This window comes from Monodon monoceros, unplaced genomic scaffold (genome assembly GCF_005190385.1).
Source record: "Monodon monoceros isolate NGI ecotype Baffin Bay Population unplaced genomic scaffold, NGI_Narwhal_1 Super_Scaffold_5, whole genome shotgun sequence".
Classification (NCBI taxonomy): Eukaryota; Metazoa; Chordata; class Mammalia; order Artiodactyla; family Monodontidae; genus Monodon; species Monodon monoceros.
Genome location: NW_021703782.1, coordinates 71,036,025 through 71,050,011, shown reverse-complemented (window position 1 = coordinate 71,050,011; position 13,987 = coordinate 71,036,025). Strand labels below are relative to the sequence as shown.

Below are 13,987 nucleotides of genomic sequence, written 5' to 3'. Positions count from 1 at the left end.
GTGTGCTTTTTTTTGAACCTGGGCAATTATTTTTCTCTGTCTTGCATTCTTTTTTTTGTTGTTAAAGTATAGTTGATTTACAGTATCATGTTAGTTTCAGATACACATAGATAGTACACATGTCTATATACACATATATATATTCTTTTTCAGATTTTTTCTCTTATAGATTACTACAAAATATTGAGTATAGTTCCCTGTGCTCTACAGGTCCTTGTTGGTTATCTATTTTATATATAGTGGTGTGTATTCTATCTTGCATTCTTTAATCATGTGTTTGAGTTATGCTAGCTGATGCTGTTTCCTCAAGGAGTTTCCAGTCCAGCCTTTCCTCTGTCTTTCTCCTCTTCCTCCCCTTCTTTTTTCTTTTATTATCTGGAATCTTTTAGGCCCCAAATATGAAAGTCAATAAGTATCAGTTTAGGGGCTTCCCTGGTGGCGCAGTGGTTGGGAGTCTGCCTGCTAATGCAGGGGACACGGGTTCGTGCCCCGGTCTGGGAAGGTCCCACATACCGCGGAGCAGCTGGGCCCGTGAGCCATGGCCGCTGAGCCTGCGCGTCCGGAGCCTGTGCTCCGCAACGGGAGTGGCCACAACAGTGAGAGGCCCGCGAACCGCAAAAAACAAAACAAAACAAAAAATAAGTATCAGTTTAGACCAAGACATGGTAAATGTCATCACAGCGCTTGCTGGCCACAGGTTGAATACTTTAACTCTGAAAACTGCCCCCAAAAAACATACTTTTTAAAACCTGTGGGGGAGAAATGGTGATAAGTCAGAACTAATTGTAATTGTTTCTAGCGCTTGTCTCATTTTGCGTGCTCTCATACTGAGAATGAATTCATGATTCAAGTTCACTCCAGGAAGAAAGTTAAAATTAGTTCTTTATGAGGAGTTCATAACAGAGGAAGCTTATAAGAGTCACAGTTCTCCTAAAAAGCTTTATGGCTGTAGAGTACCTTACGCTTGTCATGCGGAGAACTTGGAACATGAACCATGTTTGCTACAGTTTGCATTTTTGTAAATATGGAAATTGAAAATTGGAGAAGGTTAATAATCTTGTTTTCTAAAAAAGAGTAGGTAAAATGTAAGTATAGGAACAGTGCATTTCAAATCAATGTTACCTCTGCGTTTGCATTAACAGATTAAGATCTGTAATGTATTTCTACGTGTGGCCTTGTTTGGCAGGATCATTTCTAACTAAAAAATATATGGTACATTGGAGAACAAACACCTGATCCTGGCACACGGCTTGTATTATCAGTTACTATACATGAAGATCATTCCAAGGTTGACATTTGCTGGGAAAACAGACAGTGCTCTAGGGCTCTGGATGAGGGTGTAAGATAAATACAAGTTATTTTTTAAACATTAGCAAAGTATTTGAGATTTCACTCTCCCAAGATTCAAATTTTAGCCACATTTGAGAAGCAGAGAGATATACTAGTTAGTTGTTTAGTTAGTTATAAATTAACTATGCTAGGGCCCCAAATGATTTATGTTCTGAGAGCAAAGAAGACAGTTTTTAAAAGGGTGGGAGTAGGTTAAACGTCCCAATATTACTTAAAACTCTGGGACTTAGAGTTGTATTGTCATTCCTGGTGATGAGAGTAAGAACTTACAATATTGAGTGGACATTTTGAAGCCTTTTGAACTTTTCTTGGTTGGGTTATTTGTTCTTTTACGATTAATTTGAGTGTTTTCACGCACTGCTGATGAGATATGCTGACTGGCATATCCACTCCGGAGGGCAGTTTTGTGGTGTCTCAGTGTTTCAGAAGCACAGGCAGTTTTTTGACTTCAGGTCTACCTTTGAGAAACACTTCCATATGTGGACAAGGATTCATGCATAGCTGGGTTTTTCAGCCTTAGCACTACTGATATTTCGGGCCAGACGATTCTTTGTTTTGGGAGGCTGTCCTGTGCATTGTAGGATGTTTAGCAGCATCCCTGGCCTCTACCCACTAGATGCCAGTGGCAACCCCAGTTGTGACAACCAAAAATGTGTCCAGACATTGCCGAATGTGCCCAGGGGAGCAAAATTGCTTCCTGTTGAGGGCCACTGATGTATAAGAATGCTACTGGGGCACTTTCTTTGTAATGTCAGATGAACGGCAAATATCCTAAATGCCCATCTTTTAAAACAGAACTGTTCAATAGAAATATAATGTGAGCCACATAAGTAATTTTATGTTTTCTAATGATTGCATTAATAAAAGTAAAAACAGGTGAAATTGATTTTAATGTTTTATTTGATCCAATATATCCAACATATTTTCCTTTCAACATACAATTAAGATTAAAAAATTATTAACAAGATAACATATATATTTTTTCTTAGTAAGTATTCAAAATCTGGCATGTATTTTGTACGTACGGCACATCTTGGCTCATACCAGCTTCACTCAAGTATTCGATAGCCACCTGTAGCTAGTGGCTACCATATTGGATGGCATGGATTTAGAGGAATGGCTTCTAAAAATAACTATGCCATGTTCCTACTGTGCACCAGTTACAAATAATGAGGCTGAGAAGTACCGCATGGAAAGAGCTCAAAGGCATATTATTAAGTGAAAACATGGCAGCAGAATAATACGTGTGGTATGACACATGTTAAAAATTATTTTGAGGGACTTCCCTGGTGGCGCAGTGGTTAAGAATCAGCCTGCCAATGCAGGGTACACGGGTTCAAGTCCTGGTCCGGGAAGATCCCACATGCCGTGGAGCGGCTGGGCCCGTGAGCCATGGCTGCTGGGACTGTGAGTCTGGGGCCTGTGCTCTGCAGCGGGAGAGGCCACAGCAGTGAGAGGCCCGTGTACCACAAAAAAAAAAAGTAGCACTGGTCTTTCTTTAAAGCAATTCTACCTGAACTCTAACAAACGAACATATATAGTGGCAAGACCCAAAGTTGCACTCCATAGAAAATTGTCTAATAGGTAGTTCACAAAAGAAAGGATTATATAGACTTTAAAAAATTATTTATTTAGATTCTTGAGCGCATCGTCACCATTTGAAAATAGGAGATTAACCATCCTTGGTATTTAGAAAGTACCACTTCAGTTGGATTGATAGGAAAAATCTCGTTAAAAAATTTTTTTCCTTTTTCTGTGTTCTGCCTGAGTGCATGACAATTACAATGTCAGTGCCAGCCAGGGTGAAGCCAGTGTAATTTCATTTGACAAGATAAGCCCCTCTGAGAATCAGGCTTATTTTACACTTGATCCAGGGTCAATATTGGTTTGGGATGCAGTTCTTATATATTTCTCCGTCATTGGCCTCCTCTGCACTTAGAAATGAAACAAATCAATGTTTGGTAAGACTTAGAGCCATTATCTGTCTGTTCTGAGGCTTTGAAAATACCCAGAAATTGCCTGACTTACTGAATGCTCCATTCATTTGTCCCGGGGTTTAAAGGAGCACACTCTTGTCACCATGGAAACAGACTCACATTCTAAGGAAACTGATTCAGAGCCTCCCTCCTAATGATAATATATAGCATGAGCTCTGAAGAGAATAAAGGATCTATATTAGATTCCATTGTTGAGACGATGGTGTCCCCTTGATCCACGGATCTCTTCCTTGTTTGGTTTTAGTCCCTAGGTTGACATTTGCGGGGCAATAGTATCTGGTGAGAGTTTGATACTTTAATCCCTTGCCACTGAGCAACTGCATTTGTGTGAACAGCCCAAATGTCCGGTTGGTTTCATACAGACTCTGAGGTTGGTGGGCATTTGATAACAGCTACCAGTGTTTGCTCCCAGAAGCCTAGTAATCTGGTATTGGGCTCTAACTCTGGCTGGGGCTGGAATAAACTAGTTAAGACCTATAGGAGGCCCCATGATCTGAAAATGGTCGATTTAGGAAAAAGACTACTTAAAGTGACCCTCATTAGAATGGGTCCCAATATTTTATACTAAATATTGGGGGTAGGGGTGGCTTAATTGGAATTTTCATTTTGAAAAATAAAACAAAAATTATAAACGTAAAGTTATTTGATCTTATAATTTAAAAACTTAGCTTTTAATGTCAAGAATGGTTGTAGGGCTTCCCTGGTGGCGCAGTGGTTGAGGTGGCGCCTGCCGATGTAGGGGACACGGGTTCGTGCCCCGGTCCGGGAAGATCCCACATGCTGCAGAGCGGCTGGGCCCGTGAGCCATGGCCGCTGAGCCTGCGCGTCCGGAGCCTGTGCTCCACAACGCGAGAGGCCACAACAGTGAGAGGCCCGCGTAGCGCAAAAAAAAAAAAAAAAGAATGGTTGTAAATATAGGTTGAATCAAGCATGAAACAAGTATGGCATTTTAAAAAATATTTATATGCACAACACACTGTCATAAGCATGTGTAGATTTTGATATCATCTCTCAACTCACCACCTACCCAATAGACACAAGTATGGTATTAAAAAACCTTTTTTTTAAATTGAACTATAGTTGACTTACAGTGCTGTGCCAGTCTCTGCTATACAGCAGAGTGACTCCGTTATACGCATATAGACATTCTTTTTTTTTAATATTCTTTCCCATTTTGGTTTACGGGATATTGAATATAGTTTCCTGTGCTATACAGTAGGACCTTGTTGTTTAAATATGGTATTTTTTGTTGTAAAATTTCCAGCAGAACTTGGTAGCTAATAGGTGTGTTCCGGCACTTGGGGCTTTTGCCAGATGCTAGTGTTTGAATGTTTCAATCATTCAAACCACTCCCTCTTCACTACCTCAGTAGGTTCCTGCCTCCCTTTTTCCTGTTACTTTCTACTTCCTAGAATAAATGCCTTACTCTAGCTTCGTGGCTCCCTTCTTTGCCCTCCTCCTCCCTCATATGTGATAATTCTTTTGGATTCTGTCCCTTCATTTGTGTTCTTCAAGTAGCTTCCTTGCTCCTAGCCCTCATCCCTTACTCACTTTAGGTGCTCCGTCCTTGTTAGGACTATTCAGACTCTACACTTCCTTTCTCCCTAGACTTTCCGTAGCACTTATCTGTTGCATTCAATGTGGCACTTAATCACACACTACTTTCTAAATGTATTTAAATGATGTGTTGTTATATGCCTTGCCTACTCACACAGTGTCCTTGAGAGAAAGGATGGTGTATCTTGAGGACCCTAGCACAAAGCCATTCACACTCTTGGATCTCAAGATCCTATTTGTTTCCTGAGTTTTGTGCTAAGTATTGACTTAAGTGTTAGGAAACACTTATTATAAAACATATTTTTAAAAATTGAAATGTAGTTGATTTACAATATTATTAGTTTCAGCTGTACATCATAGTGATTCAATATTTTTAGAAAAATATGGAATACTTCACGAATTTGAGTGTCATCCTGCTAATCTTCCCCGTATTGTTCCAATTTTAGTAGATGTGCTGCAGAAGTGAGCACCACCATTTTTTATTGTGATAAAATATATATAACAAAATTTACAGGCTTTCCTGGTGGCGCAGTGGTTGAGAGTCCGCCTGCCGATGCAGGGGACACGGGTTCGTGACCCGGTCCGGGAAGATCCCACATGCCGTGGAGCGGCTGGGCCCGTGAGCCATGGCTGCTGGGCGTCTGCGTCCAGAGCCTGTGCTCCGCAATGGGAGAGGCCACAACAGTGAGAGGCCCGCATACCGCAAAAAAAAAAATTTAGTACACCATTTTAAGATGTATAACTCAGTCATTAAGTACATTTACAATATTGGGCAACCATCACCACTATCCATTTACAGAACTTTTTCATCATCCCAAAGAGAAAGTCTGTACCCATTAAACAATAACTCTCCATTCCTCTTAACCCAGCTCCTAGAAACCTTTATTCTACATTCTGTTTCTATGAATTTGCTATTCTAGCTAGGTACCTTGTATAAGTGGAATCATATAATATTTTCCCTTTTGTGTTTGACCTATTTCACTTGGCATAATGTTTTTAAGGTTCATCTGTGTTGCAGCATGTATCAAAATTGCCTTCCTTTTTAAGGCTGAATGATATTCCATTGTATGTAGATACCACATTTTGTTTATCCCTTCCTCTGTTGATGGGTGAACATTTTGTTAAACTGTGAAATATTGGTATCACTTGCTTGGCATGTTACAGTGTTTTTTCTGATTCACCCTCACCCTTCCCCCCCTTTAAAAGATTTCTTATCTCTGGCCTCTACAGAGGGATTTCTGTATCGCAGTAAATAAGTTTGTTCAACTAGTCTGGGAAGGTATTTTGACCCAACAGAGAGGGATGGATGAGACCAGGTGTGATCAGCTTAACCACACGCCATCCTTACTGTCAGCCCTGCATGGAGGTGCCTTTAGAGGCCTAGAGGGAACAATGTCAATATTATAATGGGTACAGAGTGACACTTGTGAAGCTTGTTTAAATCTTTGTGTAAAAGCTCTGAAAAAATTCTGATCTAAGTTTGTATTTGTGAAAGCTTTGGGAGGGAAGACTAAACATTTGAGAATTATCATTCTGGCTGAGGCAGCTCTCTGGAGCAATACGAGTTGAGGCTCAGAGGAATTTGTGGAGTCATAGCCAAGAATCCCAAGAGACAGTATTTCTTCTGGTTCACGTGAAAGTGGTGAGAGCAACAGACTTTAAATCAGGCTCAAAGATAAGAGAAAGAACAAAGGCAGGCAGCACCGGACAAAACCCAGATATTCAGGTCCACCTGCTCAGACGCTCGGGGGACGGTTTCCATTTTCACTAACGGTACTTCCTAGGGGAGATACAACACGGGGTTGCTTTAGAATACAGAGGAAAACAAAGGTAGTGAGTGTCTGAATTCTGTTTTTTGTAGGCTTCTTCTGTCTTTCTATAGAAGGCAGGCCCCAGTCTCCATCCCCACCCCAGCCTTTTATGGGAGGAGCAGCAAGCAGGGACACCTGGGTCCAAGGTCTCCTCATCTACGCTGAGTGGACAACCTCACCTGGTTTCTACCACTCCCTACACACACTTTCTAGACATGATTTTGCTGTAATTAGGTTTAGACATACTATCTGGGAACCCCATAAACCCCCTCCCCTGGAAGGCCTGGTTAGCTGTGTCACATGAGGTATCTGAGCAGCTGGGCACAGAGTCGAAGTCTATTACTTAAAACTGGAAATGCTTTAAAATAATGAGTTTTGAAAACATATCTACATTTCCTCATTTTTATTCAACATTTAAAAAAATAAAAACATCAAAGCCATGGTATAATGAACTCCCCTCCTCGTCTATCTAAATTCAATAATTTTAAACATTTTGTTATATTTATCTATCTACCTGTCTACATCTATCTATTCTGTTTTGCTGAACCATTTGAAAGTTAGTTGCAGACATCATGGCATGGCATCTCTACTGCTCCTTAATTAAGAACATTCTTCTACAAAAACAAAACACCATGACCACACCTGAGAGTATTAATAACACTTCCATATTATGAACTATACAATCTAGGTTGAAATACTCTTAATTTTATTAAGAATAATAAAAAAAAATTAGTTTCCTAACAGAAGCCTCAGAGACTGGGAAACTTAGATTTCAGAGGCTGAAGAATTATAAAGGAGGAATGATGTGGTGCCACGTGGAAACTATGAGACTTGGAGTCGGAGTCCTATGTTGCGGTTCTAAATCATTATAAGGCGTCAGGGAAGGCATTTAGCTTTCTGAGCTCATTGGCAAAATGAGGGGGTTGGGTAGAATAATCCCTAAGGTCCCTCTGATTCCCCCCTCAAATATGTGATTATTAATTGCTAATGTAAAAATATTGTGCAAATGATACCCTGGGTTTTTGGAGAACATGTCCTTTTCCCTCTTCATTCTTGATTGGGGATTGTCTAGTTGAGTGATGAAAATGAAAGGTAGCCTGCCTTTCTGTGGTGCCGTTTTCTCCTATGAAATAATTATCTGTTAACCACTGCACCTCTCGTGCCACTGGAGGAAGAACAGTTTTAAACTTGGCTGACTTCTTTGTACCATTTATTTGTATCATTTATTCCAGGCCTGCTCTTGTTTTTCCATCATATTTTTGGTCATTGAAAAGACGGTTTCATCCCCAGAAGGGTTCCCTAATGTGGGCCATTCATATTCCCTGCTAACCAATATCTTGTTCTTAATGAAACATTGTTTGAGTCATTATGGAGTGAGAGTGCGCAGCAGAATGCCTGTACTTGGCCCTGGTCCATGAAAACACTGGGAAGACCAAGGTGGTCTTCTCTGCCTTCCCTGTGATTTTACTGATACACATCGGACTCTGGTTATGTTCCCAGTGGGCCAGAATTATTATACTCTCGGCTATAAGTCTGGGAGTTGTGGCTGGTTCTCTCAGCTCACATAGTCCCACTGAGTCGGTTGCTTCTTTTTCTGCTTCTATCATCCTTTTTTTCTCTCTCCCTTCTCCTTTCTTTCTCATTCACTTCTTCATTCGTTCATTTCTTCAGTATATGCATGTATTGCATGCCTCCTCAGACACAGGGCAGGGGCTGTGGGGAAGGGGCATCCCTATCCCGTTGGTTTATTTCTACATTGGCTGTAACCCATGTCAAAATGAAGGGCTGTTAAAGGGTCATGGCCTTGAAGACCTTGCTTGATTCCCATAATGAAAAAGAAAAGAGACCTGTGGAATGTGTGTGTAGCATATTAGTTACTTAGGAGGCAATTTCCACCCAAGCTTCTGATTTGAGAAACCTGGGACTGGTTAGGAGCGAGAAGGTGGGGAACTCAGCGCACACGGTGGTGACCAGCCTGGGCTGCAAGAAGGCGGAAGGCTGGTTCTCTGGGATTTGCTGACACAAATGCAGACGCGTTGTGATGTTTTGGTGGTGGCCTGGAACAATCTAGTTTTATGATGAGTGCATTCTCTTCCTTTCTAAAACATTGATCCATTAGGTTAAGAAAATAAAAATAAAACCTTCCCCAGATGTAGTGCTCAGAATTGGATTGCTTTCATCAGTGTCATCTTTAAGCTCTGTCATGGCCCCTCCTTTTCCCTCATGATTACCCCCCTTCCCATTAACATCCATCTGGATGTAGCCACCATGGATTCTTTGAAGCCATTCTCCATATATTTCATAGCTATGTAGCTGTGATGTAGCACATTTTGTGTATACTTAAAAATGAATGTTGAAGTAAATGGTATGTAAGACTCATTTGGCAACCTCCTTTGATTTATGTATTTATCTTTCACTTGGCACTGCTTTATAAGATCCATCTATGTGAGAGGGTGTGGAGAAAAGGGAACCCTCTTGCACTGTTGGTGGGAATGTGAATTGGTACAGCCACTATGGAGAACAGTATGGAGATTCCTTAAGAAACTAAAAATAGAACTACCATACGACCCAGCAATCCCACTACTGGGCATATATCCTGAGAAAACCATAATTCAAAAAGAGTCAGGTACCAAAATGTTCATTGCAGCTCTATTTACAATAGCCAGGACATGGAAGCAACCTAAGTGTCCATCGACAGATGAATGGATAAAGAAGACGTGGCACATATATACAATGGAATATTACTCAGCCATAAAAAGAAACGAAATTGAGTTATTTGTAGTGAGGTGGATGGACCTAGAGACTGTCATACAGAGTGAAGTAAGTCAGAAAGAGAAAAACAAATACCGTATGCTAACACATATATATGGAATCTAAAAAAAAAAAAAAAAGGTTCTGAAGAACCTAGGGGCAGGACAGGAATAAAGACGCAGACATAGAGAATGGACTTGAGGACATGGGGAGGGGGAAGGGTAAGCTGGGACGAAGTGAGAGAGTGGCATGGACATATATACACTACCACATGTAAAATAGATAGCTAGTGGGAAGCAGCCACATAGCACAGGGAGATCAGCTCGGTGCTTTGTGACCACCTAGAGGGGTGGGATAGGGAGGGTGGGAGGGAGACGCAAGAGAGAGGAGATATGGGGATATATGTATATGTATAGCTGATTCACTTTGTTATAAAGCAGAAACTAACACACCATTGTAAATCAATTATATTCCAATAAAGATGTTAAAAAAAGTTATTAAAAAAAATAAAAGAGGGTTGCCTGCACTTAGAGACTTGAAAAAAAAAAAGAAAAGATCCATCTATGACTCTACACTAGATCCCATTAGAGTAGAATGAAAAGCACTCCTTTTCATTGCTATGAAACATTTCATCCAACAAATACACATTTCTTTGGACATGGGGGCAGTTTTCACTTCTTCACATTAACAAACAATAGTGCTGCATGTTGCCTTGTGCACGTGAAGATATGATACTTTTTTCTCCAACTCTTTTGTTTTGAAAATTTTCAAACCTGTAGGAAAGTTAAAAGAGCATACAATCATCACGTGCTTTTTTTTAAACCTAAAATATCCAATTATTTAATTTTACTATATTTGCTTTCTTATCTCCCGCACCCCCCTGCCCCCAACACCAGTCCATTTAGGCTGCTATAACAGGATACCGCAGTCTGGGTGGCTTATGAACAACATAAACTTTTCACCGTTCTGGAGGCTGGGAAGTCCAAGGTCAAGGTGCCAGCAAATTCTGCGTCTGGTGAAGGCCTCCTTCCCGGTTCGTAGACTACATCTTTTCACTGTGTCCTCACGTGGCAGAAGGGGGAAATCTAACTCTCTGGAGTCTCTTTTATAAGGACACTAATCCTGTGAGGGTAGAACCCTTATGACCTAAGCACATCCTAAAGGCCCCACCTCCTAATACTGTTACCTTGGGTTCATAATTCCATCTTCCTAAAACTTTTTATCTTTTTGAGCAAAAAACTGTTCCAGGTGCCTTTTACAGCCTTCCAGGGAATTGAAATTTTTTCCATTAAGAGAATTGTGTAAAGACCGAAATAAATAGAAATCCGAAGGTCAGTGTGTCTGGTGAATACAGAGGATGAATCAGAACTTCCCAGCCAAGCCGTAACAGTTTTTTTGCCTGGTAGAAACATGTGGTCTTGCGTTATCCTGATGGAAAATTATGCGTTTTCTCTTGACTAATTCTGGACACTTTTCGTCGAGTGCTACATTCATTTGGTTTAATTGGGAGCAGTACTTGTTGGAATTAATTGTTGGGTTTTCCGGAAGGAGCTCGTAATAGAGAACTCCCTTCCAATCCCACCATATACACAGCATCACCTTCTTTGGATGAAGACCGGCCTTTGGTATGGCTGGTGTTGGTTCATTCCGCTTGTCCCACGATCTCTTCTGTTCCACATTACTGTAAAATATCCACTTTTCATCGCCCGTCACAATTTGTTTTAAAAACAGAACGTTTTCATTACGTTTAAATAGAGAATTGCATGCAGAAACACGGTCAAGAGGTTTTTTTCGCTTAACTTATGTGGAACCCAAACATCAAAGCGATTAACATAACCAAGTGGTGCAAATGATTTTCAGTGTTTGATTTGGATATTTTGAGTATGTTGGCTATCTCCCACGTGGTATAACATTGATTGTTCTCAATTTATGTCTGGATTTGATCACTGTCAACTTCACCTGACCGTGGAGCATCGTCCAGCAAGAAATTTCCAGCATGAAACTTTGCAAACTACTTTTGACACGTTTGATCAGTCACGATACCTTCTCCATACACTGCACTAATCTTTTTTTGCATTTCAGTTGCATTTTTACCTTTCTTGAACTAATAAAGCATAATATGCTGAAAATGTTGCTTTGTTTCCTTCCATTTTCAGTATTAAAATGGCTACAAACATTCACCAATTTTGATAAGTTCTTTTAAAATGCACGCTGATATGACAGCTGTCACAATACAGTCTAACAAAATTCTTTCCAATGAAGTTAAAGACAACGAAGTGCTAGTAGTACCATCTTACGGGAAAAACCGAACAAACTTTTTGGCCAACCCAGTATACACACACATGTATGTATATGTGTTTAAGTTTTTTTTTTTAACTGAATCTTTGAAGTTTTAGACTTCACTCCTAAATATTCCGCCACAGATCTTCTAATAACAAGGTCATTCTCTTATTAACCACAATACAGTGATCATGCCTAAGAAATTAAATAATTGCAGAGTATCATATAGTACCAATCTAGAATATGTATACTTTTATTTTAAAAAATACTGCTGGGACTTCCCTGGTGGAGCAGTGGTTAAGAATCCGCCTTCCAATGCAGGGGACATAGGTTCGATCCCTGGTCTGGGAAGATCTCACATGCCATGGAGCAACTAAGCCTATGTGCCACGACTACTGAGCCTGCGCTCCAGAGCCCATGAGCCACAACTACTGAGCCCGCATGCCACAACTACTGAAGCCTACGCACCTAGAGCCTGTGCTGCACAACAAGAGAAGCCACCACAATAAGAAGCCCACATGCCACAATGAAGAGTAGCCCCTGCTTGCCGCAACTAAGAGAAAGCCCGCAGGCAGCAACGAAGACCCAACACAGCCAAAAATAAATAAATAAATAAGTTAAAAAAAAATACTGCCAAAGTCTCTCCAAAGCATCTGTACTAATTTATTGTTACCAACAGCCATGCATGAAAATTTCAACTTCCCCAGACATTCATCAACATTTTATTATCTCACTTTAATTTTTGCTAGTTAGTTGGATTAAAAAAGGTATTAACTTTTACATTTGCATTTTAAAAAAGAAAAATCAGCCACAGAAACATGTAATTTAGCTGTAAGATTTTATCTTTGTCACAGTCGAAATGAGATCCCAGTTTGGCTTCCAGCACAGGGTAATAAGCTCCATGTCTGCGAACAATTTAGAGCAGGATTCTTCCATTTTTTTCTGAAAATTTAGGAAAAAAATATAATGCAGCTCAGTTCTTCATTTTATAAACATAGACCTTTCAGCCAGAAGTCTTGTCAGAGAACGTTTCGCCACAGTTATCTTGGGGGTCTGAAGTTTTTTCAGTGATGCATTAATAGTATCAGTTTAAAATTCATATAAATCGTTAACTTTAATATTAGAATAGCCTACAGGATATGAAGCCCTCACGTTGAGAACAGAGAGGAAACAGAACAGACTGGGTCCCTGCTCTTCATGACAGTAAAACTGATACTAAAACTTAAAATTTTTTTTAGCAAAAACTCTTAGGTTTAACGTTTGACAACTGATAGACATGGATGCTCATAACCAAACGTGGATAGAATTTTGTTTACTTTTATGAATAAGTAATAAAGACAAACAGTATATCTGTACTACCCAGTGATTAACATTTGGTGACGATAATTCTGACTTACAAGTATATGCATGTGTGTGTGTGTATGCAAGCATAAGAATAATCCAGATCACTTTCACCTTAAAGTAACACTGACACTCATTGAGTGTTTTGCTGTGGGCTAAGCACTGGTTTAAGTGCACGTACTATTGTCATTCCCATTTTCCACAGTCAGTCATTGAGGTTCAAGGTTAGGCAGCAGGTGAGTGGCCGACCTCGAATTTGAGCACTGGGGAGCCCTCTTCACCTTTACTGTACTCCCTCCAGTTTTATGCGTTCCTTTTTCATTCACTGTACTAGAAACATCATTTCATGTCAGTAAGTATCTATCTACATTGATTTTCTTAGCTATATAATATTTCCATTGTATAGTCACCATAACTCATTGATTTCGTCACCTACCACTGCACATTTAATTGTGGTTTTTTTTGCTATTGTGTTTAATGCTGTGATCACTGTCCATTATATTTATATTTGGCTACTTGTCCAACAATTTCTTCTGAAATCCTAGAATTGGAATTTCTGGATGACATGACACATTTTGAAGTTGATCCAAGCTGTCGTGTTGCTTTGTATTGCTGCACAGGTGCTGCAGGAATAAATTGGAGTAGGGGGTCTGTTTTCTTATATTCCCACTAACACTGGAGTTTTTTCAAATTTGCCCCTCTAATAGACAAAATACGGCACCTCATGGTTTTCATTTGTACTCTTTCATTATAGTGAGGCGAAACATTTTTCATATGCCTACTTGTATTTTCTTTTTATGAGTTGCCTTTTTGTACTTTCCATGTTTTCTCTTCTATTGATGTTGTCTTTTAAAAATTGATTTGCAATAGCTCTTTCAATGAAGAATATAAATTCTTTAT

General features: G+C 39.9%; 1 protein-coding gene and 1 pseudogene across 1 annotated transcript in view; one reads left to right on the top strand and one right to left on the bottom strand.

Annotated features, from left to right (window-relative positions):
- Nucleotides 1–13,987, top strand: part of GNA14 (G protein subunit alpha 14) — a 194,080-nt gene that overhangs the window by 61,762 nt on the left and 118,331 nt on the right. The gene's annotated exons all lie outside the window — the stretch shown is intronic.
- On the bottom strand, nucleotides 5,282–5,374 carry LOC114884842 (annotated as a pseudogene).